This window comes from Camellia sinensis, chromosome 14 (genome assembly GCF_055761805.1).
Source record: "Camellia sinensis isolate YWXY chromosome 14, ASM5576180v1, whole genome shotgun sequence".
NCBI classification, from domain to species: Eukaryota; Viridiplantae; Streptophyta; class Magnoliopsida; order Ericales; family Theaceae; genus Camellia; species Camellia sinensis.
Genome location: NC_138974.1, coordinates 103,595,202 through 103,611,430, shown reverse-complemented (window position 1 = coordinate 103,611,430; position 16,229 = coordinate 103,595,202). Strand labels below are relative to the sequence as shown.

Sequence of the window (16,229 nt, the reverse complement as noted above, 5' to 3'; positions counted from 1 at the left end):
ATCTGGAAATGGTTTAAAAGGGAGAAGTTTGTCGAAAAGGGGGCGAAGGCGATTGAATGGGCTAAAAATCGGACAGGCTGGCCGGGAAAAAAAAAAAAAGGGAGGGGGGTTGGAAAAAGGGGTGCAACACGAGGGCTTCCCAGGGGGTCACCCATCCTAGTACCACTCTCGCCGAAGCACGCTTAACTGTGGAGTTCTGATGGGATCCGGTGCATTAGTGCTGGAATGATCGCACCCGAAGATTAACCGCGACTTTATTGTTTTAAGCAGTAGACGGGGAAAAAAATGAAATTGAATGGAACAGGATAATCTGGAAATGGTTTAAAAGGGAGAAGTTTGTCGAAAAGGAGGCGAAGGCGATTGAATGGGCTAAAAATCGGACAGGCTGTCCGGAGAAAAAAAAAATGGGAGGGGGGTGGAAAAAGGGGTGCAACACAAGGACTTCCCAGGGGGTCACCCATCCTAGTACTACTCTCGCCCAAGCACGCTTAACGGCGAAGTTCTGATGGGATCCGGTGCATTAGTGCTGGTATGATCGCACCCGAAGATTAGCCGCGACTTTATTGTTTTAAGCAGTAGGCGGGGAAAAAAATGAAATTGAATGGAACAGGATAATCTGGAAATGGTTTAAAAGGGAGTAGTTTGTCGAAAAGGAGGCGAAGGCGATTGAATGGGCTAAAAATCGGACAGGCTGTCCGGGGAAAATAAAAAAGGAGAGGGGGTGGAAAAAGGGGTCAACTCGAGAACTTCCCAGGGGCTCACCCATCCTAGTACTACTCTCGCCCAAGCACGCTTAACTGTGGAGTTCTGATGGGATCCAGTGCATTAGTGCTGGTGTGATCGCACCGGAAGATTAACCGCGACTTTATTGTTTTAAACAGTAGACGGGCAAAAAAATGAAATTGAATGGAACAGGATAATCTGGAAATGGTTTAAAAGGGAGAAGTTTGTCGAAAATGAGGCGAAGGCGATTGAATGGGTTAAAAATCGGACAGGCTGTCCGGGGAAAAAAAAAAAGGGGAGTGGGGGTGGAAAAAGGGGTGCAACACGATGACTTCCAGGGGGTCACCTATCCTAGTACAACTCTCGCCCAAGCACGCTTAACTACGGAGTTCTGATGGGATCCGGTGCATTAGTGCTGGTATGATCGCACCCGAAGATTAACCGCGACTTTATTGTTTTAAGCAGTAGACAGGGAAAAAAATGAAATTGAATGGAACAGGATAATCTGGAAATGGTTTAGAAGGGAGAAGTTTGTCGAAAAGGAGGCGTAGGCAATTGAATGGGCTAAAAATCGGACAGGCTGTCCGGGGAAAAAAAAAAAAGGAGAGGGGGGACGGAAAAAAGGGTGCAACACGAGGACTTCCCAGGGGGTCACCCATCCTAGTACTACTCTCGCCCAAGCACGCTTACCTGCGTAGTTCTGATGGGATCCGGTGCATTAGTGCTGGTATGATCGCACGCAAAGATTAGCCGCGACTTTATTGTTTTAAGCTGTAGACGGGGAAAAAAATGAAATTGAATGGAACAGGATAATCTGGAAATGGTTTAAAAGAGAGAAGTTTGTCGAAAAGGAGGCGAAGGCGATTGAATGGGCTAAAAATCGGACAGGCTGGCCGGTGGAAAAAAAAATGGGAGGGGTGGTGGAAAAAGGGGGGCAACACGAGGACTTCCGAGGTGGTCACCCATCCTAGTACTACTCTCGCCCAAGCACGCTTAATTGCGGAGTTCTGATGGGATCCGGTGCATTAGTGCTGTTGTGATCGCACTGGAAGATTAACCGCGACTTTATTGTTTCAAGCAGTAGAAGGGGAAAAAAATGAAATTGAATGGATAGGATAATCTGGAAATGGTTTAAAAGGGAGAAATTTGTCGAAAAGGAGGCGAAGGCGATTGAATGGGCTAAAAATCGGACAGGCTGGCCGGGGAAAAAAAAAAGGGGAGGGGGGGCGTGGAAAAAGTGGTGCAACACGAGGACTTCCCCGGGGGTCACCCATCCTAGTACTACTCTCGCCCAAGCACGCTTAACTGCGGAGTTCTGATGGGATCCGGTGCATTAGTGATGTTGTGATCGCACCCGAAGATTAGCCGCGGCTTTATTGTTTTAAGTAGTAGACGGGGAAAAAAATGAAATTGAATGGAACAGGATAATCTGGAAATGGTTTAAAAGGGAGAAGTTTGTCGAAAAGGAGGCGAAGGCGATTGAGTGGGCGAAAAATCGGACAGGCTGTCCGGGGAAAAAAAAGAGAGGAGGAGGGTGGAAAAAGGGGTGCAATACGAGGACTTCCCAGGGGGTCACCCATCTTAGTACTACTCTCGCCCACGCACGCTTAACTGCGGAGTTCTGATGGGATCCGGTGCATTAGTGCTGCTATGATCGCAACCGAAGATTAACCGCGACTTTATTATTTTAAGCAGTAGACGAGGAAAAAAATAAAATTGAATGGAACAGGATAATCTGGAAATGGTTTAAAAGGGAGAAGTTTGTCGAAAAGGAGGCGAAGGCGATTGAATGGGCTAAAAATCGGACAGGCTGGCCGGGGAAAAAAAAAAAGGGAGGGGGTGGAAAAAGGGGTGCAACACGAGGGCTTCCAAGGGGGTCACCCATCCTAGTACCACTCTCGCCGAAGCACGCTTAACTGTGGAGTTCTGATGGGATCCGGTGCATTAGTGCTGGTATGATCGCACCCGAAGATTAACCGCGACTTTATTGTTTTAAGCAGTAGACGGGGAAAAAAATGAAATTGAATGGAACAGGGTAATCTGGAAATGGTTTAAAAGGGAGAAGTTTGTCGAAAAGGAGGCGAAGGCGATTGAATGGGCTAAAAATCGGACAGGCTGTCCGGGGAAAATAAAAAAGGAGAGGGGGTTGGAAAAAGGGGTGCAACTCGAGAACTTCCCAGGAGGTCACCCATCCTAGTCCTACTCTCGCCCAAGCACGCTTAACTGTGGAGTTCTGATGGGATCCGGTGCATTAGTGCTGGTGTGATCGCACCGGAAGATTAACCGCGACTTTATTGTTTTAAACAGTAGACGGGCAAAAAAATGAAATTGAATGGAACAGGATAATCTGGAAATGGTTTAAAAGGGAGAAGTTTGTCGAAAAGGAGGCGAAGGCGATTGAATGGGCTAAAAATCGGACAGGCTGTCCGGGGAAAAAAAAAAGGGGAGGGGGGATGGAAAAAGGGGTGCAACACGCGGACTTCCCAGGGGGGCACCCATCTTAGTACTACTCTAGCCCAAGCACGCTTAACTGTGGAGTTCTGATGGGATCCGGTGCATTAGTGCTGGTATGATCGCACCCGAAGATTAACCGTGACTTTATTGTTTTAAGCAGTAGACGGGGAAAAAAATGAAATTGAATGGAACAGGGTAATCTGGAAATGGTTTAAAAGGGAGAAGTTTGTCGAAAAGGAGGGGAAGGCGATTGAATGGGCTAAAAATCGGGCAGGCTGTTCGGGGAAAAAAAAAAAGGGGAGGGGGGGTGGAAAAAGGGGTGCAACACGGGGACTTCCCAGGGGGTCACCCATCCTAGTACTACTCTCGCCCATGCACGCTTAACTACGGAGTTCTAAAAGGATCCGGTGCATTAGTGCTGGTATGATCGCACCCGAAGATTAACCGCGACTTTATTGTTTTAAGCAGTAGACGGGGAAAAAAATGAAATTGAATGAAACAGGATAATCTGGAAATGGTTTAGATGGGAGAAGTTTGTCGAAAAGGAGGCGAAGGCGATTGAATGGGCTAAAAATCGGACAGGCTGTCCGAGGAAAATAAAAAAGGAGAGGGGGGTGGAAAAAGGGGTCCAACTCGAGAACTTCCCAGGGGGTCACCCATCCTAGTACTACTCTCGCCCAAGCACGCTTAACTGTGGAGTTCTGATGGGATCCGGTGCATTAGTGCTGGAGTGATCGCACCGGAAGATTAACCGCGACTTTATTGTTTTAAACAGTAGACGAGCAAAAAAATGAAATTGAATGGAACAGGATAATCTGGAAATGGTTTAAAAGGGAGAAGTTTGTCGAAAAGGAGGCGAAGGCGATTGAATGGGCTAAAAATCGAACAGGCTGTCCGGGGAAAACAAAAAGGGGGAGGGGGGGTGGAAAAAGGGGTGCAACACGCGGACTTCCCAGGGGGGCACCCATCTTAGTACTACTCTGGCCCAAGCACGCTTAACTGCGGAGTTCTGATTGGATCCGGTGCATTAGTGCTGGTATGATCGCACCCGAAGATTAGCCGCGACTTTATTGTTTTAAGCAGTAGACGAGGAAGCAAATGAAATTAAATGGAACAGGATAATCTGGAAATGGTTTAAAAGGGAGAAGTTTGTCAAAAAGGAGGCGAAGGCGATTGAATGGGCTAAAAATCGGACAGGCTGGCCGAGGGAAAAAAAAAAGGAGAGGGGGTTGGAAAAATGGTGCAACACGAGGAGTTCCCAGGGGATCACCCATCCTAGTACTACTCTCGCCCAAGCACGCTTAACTGCGGAGTTCTGATGGGATCCAGTGGATTAGTGCTGGTGTGATCGCACCCGAAGATTAACCGCGACTTTATTGTTTTAAGCAGTAGACGGGGAAAAAAATGAAATTGAATGGAACAGGATAATCTGGAAATGGTTTAAAAGGGAGAAATTTGTCGAAAAGGAGGCGAAGGCGATTGAATGGGGTAAAAATCGGACAGGCTGTCCGGGGAAAAAATAAAAGGGGAGGGTGGTTGGAAAAAGGGGTGCAACACGAGGACTTCCCAGGGGGTCACCCATCCTAGTACTACTCTCGCCCAAGCACGCTTAACTACGGAGTTCTGATGGGATCCGGTGCATTAGTGCTGGTATGATCGCACCCGAAGATTAACCGCGAATTTACTGTTTTAAGCAGTAGACGGGGAAAAAAATGAAATTGAATGGAATAGGATAATCTGGAAATGGTTTAGAAGGGAGAAGTTTGTCGAAAAGGAGGCGAACGCGATTGAATCGGATAAAAATCGAGTAGGCTGTCCGGGGAAAAAAAAAAAAGGAGAGGGGGGTGGAAAAAGGGGTGCAACACGAGGACTTCCCAAGGTGTCACCCATCCTAGTACTACTCTGGCCCAAGCACGCTTAACTGCGAAGTTCTGATGGGATCCTGTGCATTAGTGCTGGTATGATCGCACCCGAAGATTAGCCGCGACTTTATTGTTTTAAGCAGTAGACGGGGAAAAAAATGAAATTGAATGGAACAGGATAATCTGGAAATGGTTTAAAAGGGAGAAGTTTGTCGAAAAGGAGGCGAAGGCGATTGAATGGGCTAAAAATCGGACAGGCTGGCCGGGAAAAAAAAAATGGGAGGGGTCGTGGAAAAAGGGGTGCAACACGAGCACTTCCCAGGGGGTCACCCATCCTAGTACAACTCTCGCCCAAGCACGCTTACCTGCGGAGTTCTGATGGGATCCGGTGCATTAGTGCTGGTGTGATAGCACTGGAAGATTAACCGCGACTTTATTGTTTCAAGCAGTAGAAGGGGAAAAAAATGAAATTGAATGGAACAGGATAATCTGTAAATGGTTTAAAAGGGAGAAGTTTGTCGAAAAGGAGGCCAAGGCGATTGAATGGGCTAAAAATCGGACAGGCTGGCCGGGAAAAAAAAAAAAGGGGAGGGGGGGTGGAAAAAGGGGTGCCACACGAGGACTTCCCCGGGGGTCACCCATCCTAGTACTACTCTCGCCCAAGCACGCTTAACTGCGGAGTTCTGATGGGATCCGGTGCATTAGTGATGGTGTGATCGCACCCGAAGACTAGCCGCGACTTTATTGTTTTAAGCAGTAGACGGGGAAAAAAATGAAATTGAATGGAACAGGATAATCTGGAAATGGTTTAAAAGGGAGAAGTTTGTCGAAAAGGAGGCGAAGGCGATTGAGTGGGCGAAAAATCGGACAGGCTGTCCGGGGAAAAAAAAAAGGGGAGGCGGGGGTGGAAAAATGGGTGCAACACGAGGACTTCCCAGGGGGTCACCCAACTTAGTACTACTCTCGCCCAAGCACGCTTAACTGCGGAGTTCTGATGGAATCCGGTGCATTAGTGCTGGTATGATCGCACCCGAAGATTAACCGCGACTTTATTGTTTTAAGCAGTAGACGTGGAAAAAAATGAAATTGAATGGAACAGGATAATCTGGAAATGGTTTAAAAGGGAGAAGTTTGTCGAAAAGGAGGCGAAGGCGATTGAATGGGCTAAAAATCGGACAGGCTGGCCGGGGAAAAAAAAAAAGGGGAGAGGGGGTGGAAAAAGGGGTGCAACACGAGGGCTTCCAAGGGGGTCACCCATCCTAGTACCAGTCTCGCCGAAGCACGCTTAACTGTGGAGTTCTGATGGGATCCGGTGCATTAGTGCTGGAATGATCGCACCCGAAGATTAACCGCGACTTTATTGTTTTAAGCCGTAGACGGGGAAAAAAATGAAATTGAATGGAACAGGATAATCTGGAAATGGTTTAAAAGGGAGAAGTTTGTCGAAAAGGAGGCGAAGGCGATTGAATGGGCCAAAAATCGGATAGGCTGTCCGGAGAAAAAAAAAAATGGGAGGGGGGTGGAAAAAGGGGTGCAACACGAGGACTTCCCAGGGGGTCACCCATCCTAGTACTACTCTCGCCCAAGCACGCTTAACGGCGAAGTTCTGATGGGATCCGGTGCATTAGTGCTGGTATGATCGCACCCGAAGATTAGCCGCGTCTTTATTGTTTTAAGCAGTAGACGGGGAAAAAAATGAAATTGAATGGAACAGGATAATCTGGAAATGGTTTAAAAGGGAGAAGTTTGTCGAAAATGAGGCTAAGGCGATTGAATGGGCTAAAAATCGGACAGGCTGTCCGGGGAAAAAAAAAAAAGGGGAGTGGGGGTGGAAAAAGCGGTGCAACACGATGACTTCCCTGGGGGTCACCGATCCTAGTACTACTCTCGCCCAAGCACGCTTAACTACGGAGTTCTGATGGGATCCGGTGCATTAGTGCTGGTATGATCGCACCCGAAGATTAACCGCGACTTTATTGTTTTAAGCAGTAGACGGGGAAAAAAATGAAATTGAATGGAACAGGATAATCTGGAAATGGTTTAGAAGGGTGAAGTTTGTCGAAAAGGAGGCGAAGGCGATTGAATGGGCTAAAAATCGGACAGGCTGTCCGGGGAAAAAAAAAAAAAAGGGGAGGGGGTACGGAAAAAAGGGTGCAACACGAGGACTTCCCAGGGGGTCACCCATCCCAATACTACTCACGCCCAAGCACGCTTAACTGCGGAGTTCTGATGGGATCCGGTGCATTAGTGCTGGTATGTTCGCACCCGAAGATTACCCGCGACTTTATTGTTTTAAGCAGTAGACGGGGAAAAAAATGAAATTGAATGGAACAGGATAATCTGGAAATGGTTTAAAAGGGAGAAGTTTGTCGAAAAGGAGGCGGAGGCGATTGAATGGGCTAAAAATTGGACAGGCTGGCCGGGGAAAAAAAAAATGGGAGGGGTCGTGGAAAAAGGGGTGCAACACGAGGACTTCCCAGGGGGTCACCCATCCCAGTACTACTCTCGCCCAAGCACGCTTAACTGCGGAGTTCTGATGGGATCCGGTGCATTAATGCTGGTATGATCGCACACGAAGATTAACCGTGACTTTATTGTTTTAAGCCGTAGACGGGGAAAAAAATGAAATTGCATGGAACAGGATAATCTGCAAATGGTTTAAAAGGGAGAAGTTTGTCGAAAAGGAGGCGAAGGCGATTGAATGGGCTAAAAATCGGACAGGCTGGCCGGGGAAAAAAAAAAAGGGGAGGGGGGGTGGAAAAAGGGGTGCAACACGAGGACTTCCCCGGGGGTGACACATCCTAGTACTACTCTCGCCCAAGCACGCTTAACTGCGGAGTTCTGATGGGATCCGGTGCATTAGTGATGGTGTGATCGCACCCGAAGATTAGCCGCGGTTTTATTGTTTTAAGCAGTAGACGGGGAAAAAAATGAAATTGAATGGAACAGGATAATCTGGAAATGGTTTAAAAGGGAGAAGTTTGTCGAAAAGGAGGCGAAGGCGATTGAATGGGCGAAAAATCGGACAGGCTGTCCGGGGAAAAAAAAAAAGGGGAGGGGGGTGGAAAAAGGGATGCAACACGAGGACTTCCCAGGGGGTCAACCATCCAAGTACTACTCTCGCCCAAGCACGCTTAACTGCGGAGTTCTGATGGGATCCGGTGCATTAGTGCTGGTATGATCGCACCCGAAGATTAACCGCGACTTTATTGTTTTAAGCATTAGACGAGGAAAAAAATGAAATTGAATGGAACAGGATAATCTGGAAATGGTTTAAAAGGGAGAAGTTTGTCGAAAAGGAGGCGAAGGCGATTGAATGGGCTAAAAATCGGACAGGCTGGCCGGGGAAAAAAAAAAGGGGGAGGGGGGGAGGAAAAAGTGGTGCAACACGAGGACTTCCCAGGGGGTCACCCATCCTAGTACTACTCTCGCCCAAGCACGCTTAACTGTGGAGTTCTGATGGGATCCGGTGCATTAGTGCTGGAATGATCGCACCCGAAGATTAACCGTGACTTTATTGTTTTAAGCAGTAGACGGGGAAAAAAATGAAATTGAATGGAACAGGGTAATCTGGAAATGGTTTAAAAGGGAGAAGTTTGTCGAAAAGGAGGGGAAGGCGATTGAATGGGCTAAAAATCGGACAGGCTGTTCGGGGAAAAAAAAAAGGGGAGGGGGGGTGGAAAAAGGGGTGCAACAAGGGGACTTCCCAGGGGGTCACCCATCCTAGTACTACTCTCGCCCATGCACGCTTAACTACGGAGTTCTAAAAGGATCCGGTGCATTAGTGCTGGTATGATCGCACCCGAAGATTAACCGCGACTTTATTGTTTTAAGCAGTAGACGGGGAAAAAAATGAAATTGAATGGAACAGGATAATCTGGAAATGGTTTAGATGGGAGAAGTTTGACGAAAAGGAGGCGAAGGCGATTGAATGGGCTAAAAATCGGACAGGCTGTCCGGGGAAAATAAAAAAGGAGAGGGGGGTGGAAAAAGGGGTGCAACTCGAGAACTTCCCAGGGGGTCACCCATCCTAGTACTACTCTCGCCCAAGCACGCTTAACTGTGGAGTTCTGATGGGATCCGGTGCATTAGTGCTGGTGTGATCGCACCGGAAGATTAACCGCGACTTTATTGTTTTAAACAGTAGACGGGCAAAAAAATGAAATTGAATGGAACAGGATAGTCTGGAAATGGTTTAAAAGGGAGAAGTTTGTCGAAAAGGAGGCGAAGGCGATTGAATGGGCTAAAAGTCGGACAGGCTGTCCGGGGAAAAAAAAAAGGGGAGGGGGGTGGAAAAAGGGGTGCAACACGCGGACTTCCCAGGGGGGCACCCATCTTAGTACTACTCTAGCTCAAGCACGCTTAACTGCGGAGTTCTGATGGGATCCGGTGCATCAGTGCTGGTATGATCGCACCCGAAGATTAGCCGCGACTTTATTGTTTTAAGCAGTAGACGAGGAAGCAAATGAAATTGAATGGAACAGGATAATCTGGAAATGGTTTAAAAGGGAGAAGTTTGTCAAAAAGGAGGCGAAGGCGATTGAATGGGCTAAAAATCGGACAGGCTGGCCGAGGGAAAAAAAAAAGGAGAGGGGGGTGGAAAAATGGTGCAACACGAGGAGTACCCAGGGGGTCACCCATCCTAGTACTACTCTCGCCCAAGCACGCTTAACTGCGGAGTTCTGATGGGATCCATTGGATTAGTGCTGGTGTGATCGCACCCGAAGATTAACCGCGACTTTATTGTTTTAAGCAGTAGACGGGGAAAAAAATGAAATTGAATGGAACAGGATAATCTGGAAATGGTTTAAAAGGGAGAAATTTGTCGAAAAGGTGGCGAAGGCGATTGAATGGGGTAAAAATCGGACAGGCTGTCCGGGGAAAAAAAAAAGGGGAGGGGGGTTGGAAAAAGGGGTGCAACACGAGGACTTCCCAAGGGGTCACCCATCCTAGTACTACTCTCGCCCAAGCACGCTTAACTACGGAGTTCTGATGGGATCCGGTGCATTAGTGCTGGTATGATCGCACCCGAAGATTAACCGCGAATTTATTGTTTTAAGCAGTAGACGGGGAAAAAAATGAAATTGAATGGAACAGGATAATCTGGAAATGGTTTAGAAGGGAGAAGTTTGTCGAAAAGGAGGCGAACGCGATTGAATGGGATAAAAATCGAGTAGGCTGTCCGGGGAAAAAAAAAAAAAGGAGAGGGGGGTGGAAAAAGGGGTGCAACACGAGGACTTCCCAAGGTGTCACCCATCCTAGTACTACTCTTGCCCAAGCACGCTTAACTGCGGAGTTCTGATGGGATCCGGTGCATTAGTGCTGGTATGATCGCACCCGAAGATTAGCCGCGACTTTATTGTTTTAAGCAGTAGACGGGGAAAAAAATGAAATTGAATGGAACAGGATAATCTGGAAATGGTTTAAAAGGGAGAAGTTTGTCGAAAAGGAGGCGAAGGCGATTGAATGGGCTAAAAATCGGACAGGCTGTCCGGGGAAAAAAAAAAAAGGGAGGCGGGGTGGAAAAAGAGGGGCAACACGAGGACTTCCCAGGGGGTCACCCATCCTAGTACTACTCTCGCCCAAGCACGCTTAACTGCGGAGTTCTGATGTGATCCGATGCATTAGTGCTGGTATGACCGCACCCGAAGATTAACCGCGACTTTATTGTTTTAAGCAGTAGGCGGGGAAAAAAATGAAATTGAATGGAACAGGATAATCTGGAAATGGTTTAAAAGGGAGAAGTTTGTCGAAAAGGAGGCGAAGGCGATTGAATGGGCTAAAAATCGGACAGGCTGTCCGGGTAAAAAAAAAAAGGGGAGGGGGGTGGAAAAAGGGGTGCAACACGAGGACTTCCCAGGGGGTCACCCATCCTAGTACTACTCTCGCCCAAGCACACTTAACTGCGGAGTTCTGATGGGATCGGTGCATTAGTGCTGGTATGATCGCACCCGAAGATTAGGCGCGACTTTATTGTTTTAAGTAGTAGACGGGGAAAAAAATGAAATTGAATGGAACAGGATAATATGGAAATGGTTTAAAAGGGCGAAGTTTGTCGAAAAGGAGGCGAAGGCGATTGAATGGGCTAAAAATTGGACAGGCTGTCCGGGGGAAAAAAAAAAAGGGAGGGGGGGTGGAAAAAGGGGTGCAACACGAGGACCTCCCAGGGGGTCACCCATCCTAGTACTACTCTCGCCCAAGCACGCTTAACTGCAGAGTTCTGATGGGATCCGGTGCATTAGTGCTGGTATGATCGCACCCGAAGATTATCCGCGACTTTATTGTTTTAAGCAGTAGACGAGGAAAAAAATGAAATTGAATGGAACAGGATAATCTGCAAATGGTTTAAAAGGGGGAAGTTTGTCGAAAAGAAGGCGAAGGCGAGAGAATGGTCTAAAAATCGGACAGGCTGGCCGGGGAAGAAAAAAAGGGGAGGGGGGGTGGAAAAAGGGGTGCAACACGAGGACTTCCCAGGGGGTCACCCCTCCTAGTACTACTCTCGTCCAAACACACTTAACTGCGGAGTTCTGATGGGATCCGGTGCATTAGTGCCGGCATGATCACACCCGAAGATTAACCGCGACTTTATTGTTTTAAGCAGTAGACGGGGAAAAAAATGAAATTGAATGGAACAGGATAATCTGGAAATGGTTTAAAAGGGAGAAGTTTGTCGAAAAGGAGGCGAAGGCGATTGAATGGGCTAAAAATCGGACAGGCTGTCCGTGGAAAAAAAAAATGGGGAGCGGGGGTTGAAAAAGGGGTGCAACACGAAGACTTCCCTGGGGGTCACCCATCCTAGTACTACTCTCGCCCAAGCACGCTTCACTGCGGAGTTCTGATGGGATCCGGTGCATTAATGCTGGTATGATCGCACACGAAGATTAACCGTGACTTTATTGTTTTAAGCCGTAGACGGGGAAAAAATGAAATTGAATGGAACAGGATAATCTGGAAATGGTTTAAAAGGGAGAAGTTTGTCGAAAAGGAGGCGAAGGCGATTGAATTGGCTCAAAATCGGACAGGCTGTCCGGGGAAAAAAAAAAAGGGGAGGGGGGTGGAAAAAGGGGTGCAACACGAGGACATCCTAGGGGGTCACCCATCCAAGTACTACTCTCGCCCAAGCACGCTTAACTACGGAGTTCTGATGGGATCCGGTGCATTAGTGCTGGTATGATCGCACACGAAGATTAACCGCGACTTTATTGTTTTAAGCAGTAGACGGGGAAAAAAATGAAATTGAAAGGAACAGGATAATTTGGAAATGGGTTAGAAGGGACAAGTTTGTCGAAAAGGAGGCGAACGCGATTGAATGGGCTAAAAATCGGACAGGCTGTCCGGGGAAAAAAAAAAGGGGGAGGGGGGGTGGAAAAAGGGGTGCAACACGAGAACTTCCCAGGGGGTCACCCATACTAGTACTACTCTCGCCCAAGCACGCTTAACTGCGGAGTTCTGATGGGATCCGGTGCATTGGTGCTGGTATGATCGCACCCGAAGATTAACCGCGACTTTATTGTTTTAAGCAGTAGACGACGAAAAAAATGAAATTGAATGGAACAGGATAATCTGGAAAGGGTTTAAAAGGGAGAAGTTTCTCGAAAAGGAGGCGAAGGCGATTGAATGGGCTAAAAATCAGACAGGCTGTCCGGGGAAAAAAAAAAGGGGAGGGGGTGTGGAAAAAGGGGTGCAACACGAGGACTTCCCAGGGGGTCACCCATCCTAGTACTACTTTCGCCCAAGCACGCTTAACTGCGGAGTTCTGATGGGATCCAGTGCATTAGTGCTGGTATGATCGCACCCGAAGATTAGCCGCGACTTTATTGTTTTAAGCAGTAGACGGGGAAAAAAATGAAATTGAATGGAACAGGATAATCTGGAAATGGTTTAAAAGGGAGAAGTTTGTCGAAAAGGAGGCGAAGGTGATTGAATGGTCTAAAAATCGGACAGGCTGTCCGGGGAAAAAAAAAATGGGGAGCGGGGGTGGAAAAAGGGGTGCAACACGAGGACTTCCCGGGGGGTCACCCATCCTAGTACTACTCTCGCCCAAGCACGCTTAACTGCGGAGTTCTGATGGGATCCGGTGCATTAGTGCTGGTATGATCGCACCCGAAGATTAACCGTGACTTTATTGTTTTAAGCAGTAGACGGGGAAAAAAATGAAATTGAATGGAACAGGATAATCTGGAAATCGTTTAGAAGGGAGAAGTTTTTCGAAAAGAAGGCGAAGGCGATTGAATTGGCTAAAAATCGGACAGACTGTCCGGGGAAAAAAAAAAGGAGAGGGGGGTGGAAAAAGGGGTGCAACACGAGGACTTCCCAGGGGGTCAGCCATCATAGTACTATTCTCGCCCAAGTACGCTTAACTGCGGAGTTCTGATGGGATCCGGTGCATTAGTGCTGGTATGATCGCACCCGAAGATTAACCGCGACTTTATTGTTTTAAGCAACAGGCGGGGGAAAAAATGAAATTGAATGGAACAAGATAATCTGGAAATGGTTTAGAAGGGAGAAGTTTGTCGAAAAGGAGGCGAAGGCGGTTGAATGGGCTAAAAATCGGACAGGCTGTCCGGGGAAAAAAAAAATGGGAGGGGGGGTGGAAAAAGGGGTGCTACACGAGGACTTCCCAGGGGGTCACCTATCCTTGTACTACTCTCGCCCAAGCACGCTTAACTACGGAGTTCTGATGGGATCCGGTGCATTAGTGCTGGTATGATCGCACTCGAAGATTAACCGCGACTTTATTGTTTTAAGCAGTACACGGGGAAAAAAATGAAATTGAATGGAACAGGATAATCTGGAAATGGTTTAGAAGGGAGAAGTTTGTCGAAAAGGAGGCGAAGGCGATTGAATGGGCTAAAAATTGGACAGGCTGTCCGGGAAAAAAAAAAAAGGAGAGGGGGGGTGGAAAAAAGGGTGCAACACGAGGACTTCCCAGGGGGTCACCCATCCTAGTACTACTCTCGCCCAAGCACGCTTAACTGCGGAGTTCTGATGGGATCCGGTGAATTAGTGCTGGTATGATCGCACCCGAAGATTAGCCGCGACTTTATTATTTTAAGCAGTAGACGGGGAAAAAAATGAAATTGAATGGAACAGGATAATCTGGAAATGGTTTAAAAGGGAGAAGTTTGTCGAAAAGGAGGCGAAGGCGATTGAATGGGCTAAAAATCGGACAGGCTGTCCGGGGAAAAAAAAAAGGGGAGGGGGGGTGGAAAAAGGGCTGCAACACGAGGACTTCCCAGGGGGTCACCCATCCTAGTACTACTCTCGCCCAAACACGCTTAACTACGGAGTTCTAATGGGATCCGGTGCATTAGTGCTGGTATGATCGCACCAGAAAATTAACCGCGACTGTATTGTTTTAAGCAGTAGACGGGGAAAAAAATGAAATTGAATGGAACAGGATAATCTGGAAATGGTTTAAAAAGGAGAAGTTTGTCGAAAAGAAGGCGAAGGCGAGAGAATGGTCTAAAAATCGGACAGGCTGGCCGGGGAAGAAAAAAAAGGGGAGGGGGGTGGAAAAAGGGGTGCAACACGAGGACTTCCCAGGGGGTCACCCGTCCTAGTACTACTCTCGCCCAAACACGGTTAATTGCGGAGTTCTGATGGGATCCGGTGCATTAGTGCCGGCATGATCACACCCGAAGATTAACCGCGACTGTATTGTTTTAAGCAGTAGACGGGGAAAAAAATGAAATTGAATGGAACAGGATAATCTGAAAATGGTTTAAAAGGGAGAAGTTTGTCGAAAAGGAGGCGAAGGCGAATGAATGGGCTAAAAATCGGACAGGCTGTCTGTGGAAAAAAAAATGGGGAGGGGGGGTGGAAAAAGCGGTGCAACACGAAGACTTCCCTGGGGGTCACCCATCCTAGTACTACTCTCGCCCAAGCACGCTTAACTGCGGAGTTCTGATGGGATCCGGTGCATTAATGCTGGTATGATCAGACCCGAAGATTAGCCGCAACTTTATTGTTTTAAGCAGTAGACGGGGAAAAAAATGAAATTGAATGGAACAGGATAATCTGGAAATGGTTTAAAAGAGAGAAGTTTGTCGAAAAGGAGGCGAAGGCGATTGAATGGGCTAAAAATCGGACAGGCTGTCCGGGGAAAAAAAAAAGGGGAGGGGGGGGGAAAAAGGGCTGCAACACGAGGACTTCCCAGGGGGTCACCCATCCTAGTACTACTCTCGCCCAAACACGGTTAACTACGGAGTTCTAATGGGATCCGGTGCATTAGTGCTGGTATGATCGCACCCGAAAATTAACGGCGACTTTATTGTTTTAAGCAGTAGACGGGGAAAAAAATGAAATTGAATGGAATAGGATAATCTGAAAATGATTTAGATGGGAGAAGTTTGTCGAAAAGGAGGCGAAGGCGATTGAGTGGGCTAAAAATCGGACAGGCTGTCCGGGGAAAAAAAAAAGGAGAGGGGGGTGGAAAAAGCGGTGCAACTCGAGAACTTCCCAGGGGGTCACCCATCCTAATACTACTCTCGCCCAAGCTCGCTTAACTGCGGAGTTCTGATGGGATCCGGTGGATTAGTGCTGGTGTGATCGCACCGGAAGATTAACAGCGACTTTATTGTTTTAAACAGTAGACGGGGAAAAAAATGAAATTGAATGGAACAGGATAATCTGGAAATGGTTTAAAAGGGAGAAGTTTGTCTAAAAGGAGGCGAAGGCGATTGAATGGGCTAAAAATCGGACAGGTTGTCCGGGGAAAAAAAAAAAGGGAGGCGGGGTGGAAAAAGATGTGCAACACGAGGACTTCCCAGGGGGTCACCCATCGTAGTACTACTCCCGCCCAAGCACGCTTAACTGCGGAGTTCTGATGGGATCTGGTGCATTAGTGCTGGTATGATCGCACCCGAAGATTAGCCGCGACTTTATTGTTTTAAGCAGTAGACGGGGAAAAAAATGAAATTGAATGGAACAGGATAATCTGGAAATGGTTTAACAGGGAGAAGTTTGTCGAAAAGGAGGCGAAGGCGATTGAATGGGCTAAAAATCGGACAGGCTGTCCGAGGAAAAAAAAAAGAGGGGGGGGGGTGGTGGAAAAAGGGACAAAAGGGGTGCAACACGAGGAGTTCCCAGGGGGTCACCCATCCTAGTACTACTCTCGCCCAAGCACGCTTAACTGCGGAGTTCTGAAGGGATCCGGTGCATTATTGCTGGTATGACCGCACCCGAAGT

General features: G+C 47.7%; 53 non-coding genes across 53 annotated transcripts; all 53 read right to left on the bottom strand.

The window, feature by feature from the left end:
- Window positions 1-118: 118 nt before the first annotated feature.
- LOC145811689 (5S ribosomal RNA) lies at window positions 119-237 on the bottom strand. The gene has a single exon (XR_014355225.1). It is a non-coding gene; the product is annotated as a 5S ribosomal RNA (ribosomal RNA).
- A 187-nt stretch (window positions 238-424) lies between these two features.
- Window positions 425-543, bottom strand: LOC145810666 (5S ribosomal RNA). The gene has a single exon (XR_014354226.1). It is a non-coding gene; the product is annotated as a 5S ribosomal RNA (ribosomal RNA).
- Window positions 544-729: 186 nt separating this feature from the next.
- LOC145812289 (5S ribosomal RNA) lies at window positions 730-848 on the bottom strand. The gene has a single exon (XR_014355826.1). It is a non-coding gene; the product is annotated as a 5S ribosomal RNA (ribosomal RNA).
- A 189-nt stretch (window positions 849-1,037) lies between these two features.
- On the bottom strand, window positions 1,038-1,155 carry LOC145811963 (5S ribosomal RNA). The gene has a single exon (XR_014355491.1). It is a non-coding gene; the product is annotated as a 5S ribosomal RNA (ribosomal RNA).
- A 190-nt stretch (window positions 1,156-1,345) lies between these two features.
- Window positions 1,346-1,464, bottom strand: LOC145811505 (5S ribosomal RNA). Its single transcript, XR_014355045.1, has one exon. It is a non-coding gene; the product is annotated as a 5S ribosomal RNA (ribosomal RNA).
- Window positions 1,465-1,652: 188 nt separating this feature from the next.
- LOC145812270 (5S ribosomal RNA) lies at window positions 1,653-1,771 on the bottom strand. The gene has a single exon (XR_014355804.1). It is a non-coding gene; the product is annotated as a 5S ribosomal RNA (ribosomal RNA).
- Window positions 1,772-1,960: 189 nt separating this feature from the next.
- On the bottom strand, window positions 1,961-2,079 carry LOC145812057 (5S ribosomal RNA). Its single transcript, XR_014355582.1, has one exon. It is a non-coding gene; the product is annotated as a 5S ribosomal RNA (ribosomal RNA).
- A 187-nt stretch (window positions 2,080-2,266) lies between these two features.
- LOC145811234 (5S ribosomal RNA) lies at window positions 2,267-2,385 on the bottom strand. The gene has a single exon (XR_014354779.1). It is a non-coding gene; the product is annotated as a 5S ribosomal RNA (ribosomal RNA).
- Window positions 2,386-2,571: 186 nt separating this feature from the next.
- LOC145811738 (5S ribosomal RNA) lies at window positions 2,572-2,690 on the bottom strand. Its single transcript, XR_014355271.1, has one exon. It is a non-coding gene; the product is annotated as a 5S ribosomal RNA (ribosomal RNA).
- Window positions 2,691-2,878: 188 nt separating this feature from the next.
- On the bottom strand, window positions 2,879-2,997 carry LOC145811946 (5S ribosomal RNA). Its single transcript, XR_014355475.1, has one exon. It is a non-coding gene; the product is annotated as a 5S ribosomal RNA (ribosomal RNA).
- Window positions 2,998-3,185: 188 nt separating this feature from the next.
- Window positions 3,186-3,304, bottom strand: LOC145811348 (5S ribosomal RNA). Its single transcript, XR_014354891.1, has one exon. It is a non-coding gene; the product is annotated as a 5S ribosomal RNA (ribosomal RNA).
- A 189-nt stretch (window positions 3,305-3,493) lies between these two features.
- On the bottom strand, window positions 3,494-3,612 carry LOC145811087 (5S ribosomal RNA). The gene has a single exon (XR_014354639.1). It is a non-coding gene; the product is annotated as a 5S ribosomal RNA (ribosomal RNA).
- Window positions 3,613-3,800: 188 nt separating this feature from the next.
- On the bottom strand, window positions 3,801-3,919 carry LOC145812137 (5S ribosomal RNA). Its single transcript, XR_014355662.1, has one exon. It is a non-coding gene; the product is annotated as a 5S ribosomal RNA (ribosomal RNA).
- A 189-nt stretch (window positions 3,920-4,108) lies between these two features.
- On the bottom strand, window positions 4,109-4,227 carry LOC145811609 (5S ribosomal RNA). Its single transcript, XR_014355147.1, has one exon. It is a non-coding gene; the product is annotated as a 5S ribosomal RNA (ribosomal RNA).
- Window positions 4,228-4,414: 187 nt separating this feature from the next.
- LOC145811627 (5S ribosomal RNA) lies at window positions 4,415-4,533 on the bottom strand. Its single transcript, XR_014355165.1, has one exon. It is a non-coding gene; the product is annotated as a 5S ribosomal RNA (ribosomal RNA).
- Window positions 4,534-4,722: 189 nt separating this feature from the next.
- Window positions 4,723-4,841, bottom strand: LOC145808935 (5S ribosomal RNA). The gene has a single exon (XR_014352424.1). It is a non-coding gene; the product is annotated as a 5S ribosomal RNA (ribosomal RNA).
- A 189-nt stretch (window positions 4,842-5,030) lies between these two features.
- LOC145812068 (5S ribosomal RNA) lies at window positions 5,031-5,149 on the bottom strand. The gene has a single exon (XR_014355593.1). It is a non-coding gene; the product is annotated as a 5S ribosomal RNA (ribosomal RNA).
- Window positions 5,150-5,336: 187 nt separating this feature from the next.
- LOC145812069 (5S ribosomal RNA) lies at window positions 5,337-5,455 on the bottom strand. The gene has a single exon (XR_014355594.1). It is a non-coding gene; the product is annotated as a 5S ribosomal RNA (ribosomal RNA).
- A 189-nt stretch (window positions 5,456-5,644) lies between these two features.
- LOC145811623 (5S ribosomal RNA) lies at window positions 5,645-5,763 on the bottom strand. The gene has a single exon (XR_014355161.1). It is a non-coding gene; the product is annotated as a 5S ribosomal RNA (ribosomal RNA).
- A 189-nt stretch (window positions 5,764-5,952) lies between these two features.
- LOC145810450 (5S ribosomal RNA) lies at window positions 5,953-6,071 on the bottom strand. Its single transcript, XR_014354018.1, has one exon. It is a non-coding gene; the product is annotated as a 5S ribosomal RNA (ribosomal RNA).
- Window positions 6,072-6,260: 189 nt separating this feature from the next.
- LOC145812054 (5S ribosomal RNA) lies at window positions 6,261-6,379 on the bottom strand. Its single transcript, XR_014355579.1, has one exon. It is a non-coding gene; the product is annotated as a 5S ribosomal RNA (ribosomal RNA).
- A 188-nt stretch (window positions 6,380-6,567) lies between these two features.
- On the bottom strand, window positions 6,568-6,686 carry LOC145810335 (5S ribosomal RNA). Its single transcript, XR_014353910.1, has one exon. It is a non-coding gene; the product is annotated as a 5S ribosomal RNA (ribosomal RNA).
- Window positions 6,687-6,876: 190 nt separating this feature from the next.
- LOC145811980 (5S ribosomal RNA) lies at window positions 6,877-6,995 on the bottom strand. The gene has a single exon (XR_014355507.1). It is a non-coding gene; the product is annotated as a 5S ribosomal RNA (ribosomal RNA).
- Window positions 6,996-7,187: 192 nt separating this feature from the next.
- Window positions 7,188-7,306, bottom strand: LOC145810675 (5S ribosomal RNA). The gene has a single exon (XR_014354234.1). It is a non-coding gene; the product is annotated as a 5S ribosomal RNA (ribosomal RNA).
- Window positions 7,307-7,494: 188 nt separating this feature from the next.
- Window positions 7,495-7,613, bottom strand: LOC145809846 (5S ribosomal RNA). The gene has a single exon (XR_014353414.1). It is a non-coding gene; the product is annotated as a 5S ribosomal RNA (ribosomal RNA).
- Window positions 7,614-7,802: 189 nt separating this feature from the next.
- Window positions 7,803-7,921, bottom strand: LOC145812019 (5S ribosomal RNA). Its single transcript, XR_014355546.1, has one exon. It is a non-coding gene; the product is annotated as a 5S ribosomal RNA (ribosomal RNA).
- A 188-nt stretch (window positions 7,922-8,109) lies between these two features.
- On the bottom strand, window positions 8,110-8,228 carry LOC145810055 (5S ribosomal RNA). Its single transcript, XR_014353621.1, has one exon. It is a non-coding gene; the product is annotated as a 5S ribosomal RNA (ribosomal RNA).
- Window positions 8,229-8,417: 189 nt separating this feature from the next.
- LOC145810865 (5S ribosomal RNA) lies at window positions 8,418-8,536 on the bottom strand. The gene has a single exon (XR_014354419.1). It is a non-coding gene; the product is annotated as a 5S ribosomal RNA (ribosomal RNA).
- Window positions 8,537-8,724: 188 nt separating this feature from the next.
- Window positions 8,725-8,843, bottom strand: LOC145811819 (5S ribosomal RNA). The gene has a single exon (XR_014355350.1). It is a non-coding gene; the product is annotated as a 5S ribosomal RNA (ribosomal RNA).
- A 188-nt stretch (window positions 8,844-9,031) lies between these two features.
- LOC145811296 (5S ribosomal RNA) lies at window positions 9,032-9,150 on the bottom strand. The gene has a single exon (XR_014354840.1). It is a non-coding gene; the product is annotated as a 5S ribosomal RNA (ribosomal RNA).
- Window positions 9,151-9,337: 187 nt separating this feature from the next.
- Window positions 9,338-9,456, bottom strand: LOC145811551 (5S ribosomal RNA). The gene has a single exon (XR_014355090.1). It is a non-coding gene; the product is annotated as a 5S ribosomal RNA (ribosomal RNA).
- Window positions 9,457-9,643: 187 nt separating this feature from the next.
- On the bottom strand, window positions 9,644-9,762 carry LOC145812071 (5S ribosomal RNA). The gene has a single exon (XR_014355596.1). It is a non-coding gene; the product is annotated as a 5S ribosomal RNA (ribosomal RNA).
- Window positions 9,763-9,950: 188 nt separating this feature from the next.
- Window positions 9,951-10,069, bottom strand: LOC145809088 (5S ribosomal RNA). The gene has a single exon (XR_014352582.1). It is a non-coding gene; the product is annotated as a 5S ribosomal RNA (ribosomal RNA).
- A 190-nt stretch (window positions 10,070-10,259) lies between these two features.
- Window positions 10,260-10,378, bottom strand: LOC145811139 (5S ribosomal RNA). Its single transcript, XR_014354689.1, has one exon. It is a non-coding gene; the product is annotated as a 5S ribosomal RNA (ribosomal RNA).
- Window positions 10,379-10,567: 189 nt separating this feature from the next.
- On the bottom strand, window positions 10,568-10,686 carry LOC145811470 (5S ribosomal RNA). The gene has a single exon (XR_014355010.1). It is a non-coding gene; the product is annotated as a 5S ribosomal RNA (ribosomal RNA).
- Window positions 10,687-10,874: 188 nt separating this feature from the next.
- On the bottom strand, window positions 10,875-10,992 carry LOC145811340 (5S ribosomal RNA). The gene has a single exon (XR_014354883.1). It is a non-coding gene; the product is annotated as a 5S ribosomal RNA (ribosomal RNA).
- Window positions 10,993-11,181: 189 nt separating this feature from the next.
- LOC145809862 (5S ribosomal RNA) lies at window positions 11,182-11,300 on the bottom strand. The gene has a single exon (XR_014353430.1). It is a non-coding gene; the product is annotated as a 5S ribosomal RNA (ribosomal RNA).
- A 188-nt stretch (window positions 11,301-11,488) lies between these two features.
- LOC145811625 (5S ribosomal RNA) lies at window positions 11,489-11,607 on the bottom strand. The gene has a single exon (XR_014355163.1). It is a non-coding gene; the product is annotated as a 5S ribosomal RNA (ribosomal RNA).
- Window positions 11,608-11,796: 189 nt separating this feature from the next.
- Window positions 11,797-11,915, bottom strand: LOC145811161 (5S ribosomal RNA). Its single transcript, XR_014354711.1, has one exon. It is a non-coding gene; the product is annotated as a 5S ribosomal RNA (ribosomal RNA).
- A 187-nt stretch (window positions 11,916-12,102) lies between these two features.
- LOC145811122 (5S ribosomal RNA) lies at window positions 12,103-12,221 on the bottom strand. Its single transcript, XR_014354673.1, has one exon. It is a non-coding gene; the product is annotated as a 5S ribosomal RNA (ribosomal RNA).
- A 189-nt stretch (window positions 12,222-12,410) lies between these two features.
- On the bottom strand, window positions 12,411-12,529 carry LOC145809814 (5S ribosomal RNA). Its single transcript, XR_014353381.1, has one exon. It is a non-coding gene; the product is annotated as a 5S ribosomal RNA (ribosomal RNA).
- A 188-nt stretch (window positions 12,530-12,717) lies between these two features.
- Window positions 12,718-12,836, bottom strand: LOC145810288 (5S ribosomal RNA). Its single transcript, XR_014353864.1, has one exon. It is a non-coding gene; the product is annotated as a 5S ribosomal RNA (ribosomal RNA).
- A 189-nt stretch (window positions 12,837-13,025) lies between these two features.
- On the bottom strand, window positions 13,026-13,144 carry LOC145809114 (5S ribosomal RNA). The gene has a single exon (XR_014352608.1). It is a non-coding gene; the product is annotated as a 5S ribosomal RNA (ribosomal RNA).
- Window positions 13,145-13,331: 187 nt separating this feature from the next.
- LOC145810984 (5S ribosomal RNA) lies at window positions 13,332-13,450 on the bottom strand. The gene has a single exon (XR_014354535.1). It is a non-coding gene; the product is annotated as a 5S ribosomal RNA (ribosomal RNA).
- Window positions 13,451-13,638: 188 nt separating this feature from the next.
- On the bottom strand, window positions 13,639-13,757 carry LOC145811656 (5S ribosomal RNA). The gene has a single exon (XR_014355193.1). It is a non-coding gene; the product is annotated as a 5S ribosomal RNA (ribosomal RNA).
- A 189-nt stretch (window positions 13,758-13,946) lies between these two features.
- On the bottom strand, window positions 13,947-14,065 carry LOC145809473 (5S ribosomal RNA). Its single transcript, XR_014353028.1, has one exon. It is a non-coding gene; the product is annotated as a 5S ribosomal RNA (ribosomal RNA).
- Window positions 14,066-14,253: 188 nt separating this feature from the next.
- Window positions 14,254-14,372, bottom strand: LOC145811003 (5S ribosomal RNA). Its single transcript, XR_014354553.1, has one exon. It is a non-coding gene; the product is annotated as a 5S ribosomal RNA (ribosomal RNA).
- Window positions 14,373-14,560: 188 nt separating this feature from the next.
- Window positions 14,561-14,679, bottom strand: LOC145811931 (5S ribosomal RNA). The gene has a single exon (XR_014355461.1). It is a non-coding gene; the product is annotated as a 5S ribosomal RNA (ribosomal RNA).
- Window positions 14,680-14,867: 188 nt separating this feature from the next.
- LOC145811912 (5S ribosomal RNA) lies at window positions 14,868-14,986 on the bottom strand. Its single transcript, XR_014355443.1, has one exon. It is a non-coding gene; the product is annotated as a 5S ribosomal RNA (ribosomal RNA).
- A 187-nt stretch (window positions 14,987-15,173) lies between these two features.
- LOC145811107 (5S ribosomal RNA) lies at window positions 15,174-15,292 on the bottom strand. Its single transcript, XR_014354659.1, has one exon. It is a non-coding gene; the product is annotated as a 5S ribosomal RNA (ribosomal RNA).
- A 187-nt stretch (window positions 15,293-15,479) lies between these two features.
- LOC145811594 (5S ribosomal RNA) lies at window positions 15,480-15,598 on the bottom strand. The gene has a single exon (XR_014355133.1). It is a non-coding gene; the product is annotated as a 5S ribosomal RNA (ribosomal RNA).
- A 188-nt stretch (window positions 15,599-15,786) lies between these two features.
- LOC145810911 (5S ribosomal RNA) lies at window positions 15,787-15,905 on the bottom strand. The gene has a single exon (XR_014354463.1). It is a non-coding gene; the product is annotated as a 5S ribosomal RNA (ribosomal RNA).
- A 200-nt stretch (window positions 15,906-16,105) lies between these two features.
- On the bottom strand, window positions 16,106-16,224 carry LOC145810946 (5S ribosomal RNA). The gene has a single exon (XR_014354497.1). It is a non-coding gene; the product is annotated as a 5S ribosomal RNA (ribosomal RNA).
- Between the last annotated feature and the right edge of the window lie 5 nt (window positions 16,225-16,229).